The following is a 4917-nucleotide window of genomic DNA, read 5'->3' as shown; positions in this document are numbered from 1 at the left end:
AATATATCAACACATCCATAACTCATATAATCACAAAAATGTCTTCCAATAAACTCAATATACATTTACACACGAATTGAGTGTTATTACACAAATTACCAATAATTAGGTTTTCAAGTATTCAACCAATAACTCTCTGGAGTAGACTTACAACCACTTATGATATTATCATACTCTTATAACCTTTCTCCTGTGGTATTACAATTATGTAGACTACCACTAAAGTATAACTATATACAAGTATAGTATTTCAGCCATCGAGGCTACCATTGACTTTTAATTCTCTAATACCAACATACAAGTACATCATTATAGCCAACAAGGCTTCCATTGACTAATAAGAGCCTGACACGTGGTACTACGACCACCAAGGCCACCATTATCATATAATAGCTCAATTATATTCAATCCTGGTCCTCTACTCTATACAAGAATACGATTATATTCAAATATAACTCTACACCGACATAGACAGTTACGTTCCACCACAGCTACTTTATATAACTTAGATACTTAACATGCATGGTATGATGGTACTAAACTATATGTGTACCTTCCATAGTAATAACTCGCCAGTCACTGTATCCCATCGCCATAAACAACTAAATAAACATTTCATAACTCATACAAATTATGACTAACTAGCTATTAATTTCACATAACATAACTTATCTGGCATTCAACTAAATTAACTCATCATCCCATATAGCAGCAACCCGCTGTAAACTTAACTATACCAGTTTAATACAACTCCTAACTATCTCATAGCCATAAACAACTAAATCAACATTTCATAGCTCATACAAATTATGATTAACTAGCTATAATTTCACATAACATACTTAACTAACATTCGACTAAATTAACTTATCATCCCATATAGCAGCAACCCACTGCAAACTTAACTATACCAGTTTAATACAACTCCCAACTATCTCAACCAGTTCAATATGATGGTCATCAACCAAAACCATCTATATACACTCCAAAACAATAACCTACCTCATCAATTTACTGTAACTTGTAGCCATAACCAACTGCATTGACACTTTATAACACCCAAAAAGATAAAACTAAAACAAGTGTTTAACTTATATAGTATGCTTAACTATAATTCTACTAAATCAACCCATTACTCCACATAGTAAAACCTGTTATACAGTTCATATATACCATTTTTATATAGCTCTCAACCACACACGACTCTACCGGTTTTTCACACCTAACATATTATTCTACAACAGCCATAACAAATTTTTATTTATCACATAATACAGCAAGAAGCACACATCTAGATAATAATTATCTAAAAAAGAAGTGTATTTACTTACGCAAATAGTTAATGAAAACAAACTTTTTCTTTGGCCTCTAGTCTTTACTTGCTTCTTTTGCCTCATAATTCTTGCTAAAATCTTAACCTATTATGTATTTTGCAATACGTATAGTTGTTGGGTTTTGGTATACTACAACATCTTATGGTGCACATGCAACCCTAAATACCTTGGATCTATGTTTTCACTAATTATACATGCAAATGGTTTCCAAGGTATTAATCTTACAACTAGCATGCATTTAACATAAAAATATAATATACTAGTTAGCATGACATACCTTTTGATGGAGCTTGAATTCTTGGTGTATTTGGCCTTAAAGAGCTTAGCCCCAATAGTGTGGAAGCATCAAATGGAATCATAACACACCATGGACAAAGGATGAACTTGAGAGAGAATTCCATGCACACAAAAGACACCATGAACTCTAAAAAGATACAAGTAGCGATTTTGGGCAATGAAGTATCTATTTATATGTGGGATTTCTAAGGTCATGGATATAACCCAAATCCATACCCATAGGTTTTATGATCCATGGTTCATGTGGCCCAACTCTTTATGTATCCATACATAAAATTGGTCTAACATGGATCATAAGCCCAACACATATAAATACAACTAATTATCATAATAAGTCCCCATAGATTTAATTAGTCTTTTTCGACCACTAAATTAATTCCAAATTAATTCTTGATCAATACTAATTAAAACATATGATTTCATATTAATATATTATTACTTATAATATATTAATAAACCATAAATAACCTTCTCTCAAAAGTCCATCCTAACAAGTTGTCCTGATGATATGCAACCCAAATGGACCATACTACTCTCGGGTCAAATACATACCAATAATAGTTATGGGCTTAGACACCTAATCCAACAGTCTCCCACTTGGATAAGTCTAACACTATTATTCAAGTATGACTCCAAGATCCTGACTAGCAATCGTAGCTCTTAAAGCCGCTGTCAAACTCTGAACAAATCAAATGACATGTCCATTAGATAAGGGATCATATATTCCTCCATTCTAGATATCATATGGACTGAGACATGGATTATAATCATTCTATCTGTCCATTTGTTGTTTCCCGATTTCCGATTTATGACGACTGACTAATTGAACAAATCAAATCAGTCCAGGCCTAGCCGAGCACTTACATTTGTCATCACCAAATCATCGAGGGGCCCACAAATATCGCTTTTATCCTGAAGGTAAAAGGAATGGATAAACTTCGACTCATATGGCTTGTTCTACTATTTGTTGAATCATACACAAAGGCACGTTTTATAACATCAAGTTACCAATGTGTTTTCGTGCAATCAATGTATAACTAACTCATAGTAACAACTCATATCTCTAGGTTTGAAGAATATAAGATATTATCGTCTCATGATCACTCGTGATAAAATCCATGAAGTGATTCCAATGATCGCGGGTTGAATCCAATACTCAGAACTTATGAGCACTCATGAGTGTTGTATCCCTTTGTCCAACATCTTAGACCTCTACAAGCCAACCCATGACAGTCTTAATTCATATCTACTTCCAACATATGACCGACCGTGGATGGTTTGAATAACTTAGTCATCCAAAACAATGGCCTAGTTTATTCTGGAAGTCAAAACATGCAAAATGAAACACAAGAATAATTAAATCGAATATGGTATCAAAACCTATGAACATAAATAAAACAACTTTTATTTATCACCATATGATTACACATTATTCATTATATACTGTTTCAGCTATCAACTTTATTCTTGAATTTAAAACAATAGTTGTCCAATGCTTCAAACATGTACACTATGTTTTCTAAACACTAGTCATGCCATACACCAAGTATGCATACTATGTTTGTCTATGATCTTTACTTTGTGAAATAAATCAATTGAACATAACTCCAATGATCCTTTTTCATAGTCCCAAATCCTTACTGCAAATGCAAGAATTTCAAATTCATGCCATTTACTGAAATCTGTTAGATTCTAAACTTATATGCATTGATCCTCTTGTAATGATTATGCACAAAGTCAGAAAGACTTGACGACAAACATTACAGAGCATTCCAAAGGAGATCGACTCCTTGGAAACATCCTTCTTGCATTAAGTTTCCTAATCTTACACAGATTGAATAATTTCTAACTTTGAAACATTTCCATATTCCATTTTGACTATCACTTCTGACCAAGAGTTGCCTCCTTACAGATTATGTCAATATGGTCCTTCCAGAATTATCAATATACTTCCAACTGTCCTTGAACAACCAATCTTTGGTAAACCTTAGATTGTCCTCGACAATTGTTTAATCCTTTTAGTCATATCTAATTCTAGACCTTTTCCCTTCTTAATGCCCCCGGGCATTTGGAAAATTTTAGAAAGGATGAATATAGCACATGCAATCGATCCTATATCCGAAGCATATGGGACACGATTCATGATGTCTCACATAAAGACTAAACCATTCTTTTGCTATAATATTTCCATTTCAATTTGCCAAGTTCTCATAATTCAGATTATGAAAAGGGATGCTGTAATCATAATCGAATTTTAGAACGCAAATAATGGACCCATATATTAGAATTTTCTTATGTTGAGCCATTCCAACATAACATTTATATATATATATATATATATATATATATATATATATATATATATATATATATATATATATACTTGACTAAATACAATTAAAACCTCAATCTAAGCTTTTAGATTGAGATGAAGTATAATTTCCTCTCCCTTAATTATAGCAAAACAACTTTTTCCCAATTGAAACCTTTTGTTTTCTATAATTAACATTGCTAACTTGCAACCTTTATCATAATTATCATGCTCCCACTAACATGATGATTATTAGCATAACACTTATGCTCCTACTAGCTTTAACATGTACTCAGAAATCTTCTGATACTAGATTGCTTTGATAAAACTTTATCAATATCATACACCTTATCTTAGGTAGCTCACAGGTGTGTCTAAACAATTTCAGTACTATGAAAGGGGATGTCGTAATCATAGTCTCAATTGTTTAGACCTTTTCCACTTCTCACAAGTCCATGTTAGTGTGCCGGTTAACCACACAACTCCACTAACGACTTTGAGAATGAAAATATCACAATTGCTATCTACTTCAAATCTACTTAGTGGAAGTGTTTCCCCACCATCATTTTCATGAATCAGAGAGAAACCTTATGACCCTTAGATTTAATGGTGTATGTGTTCTTATCCATGTGAATTGTCAAAACCATAGTCACAAGACAAGGATAATGACAAATCCAAACTCATATGGACTGAACTCAATCTTAATTTCTTGCCACCTGGCAGCTCAAGGGCCTGCCATTGCTTCCAAGTTGTTGTGCAACCAATTGAGAACTCTAAGAACTCATATGCAAAGCCAACTTTAACTAGAATGGGCACATAATATGTCAACACGATAGGTTATAAACCTCAAGTCATGTGCTAGTGAAGAACTTTAGGTTTTATTCTTGATTAGTTCTTGAGACTTTCAAGACCTTTAAGACTCCCTCTGTCCTCTTGACATATAAGACTTTCTTTTCAGATATTCAAGAGATAGTG

This window comes from Lactuca sativa, chromosome 6 (genome assembly GCF_002870075.4).
Source record: "Lactuca sativa cultivar Salinas chromosome 6, Lsat_Salinas_v11, whole genome shotgun sequence".
NCBI classification, from domain to species: Eukaryota; Viridiplantae; Streptophyta; class Magnoliopsida; order Asterales; family Asteraceae; genus Lactuca; species Lactuca sativa.
Note: the sequence above shows the minus strand (reverse complement) of the source record.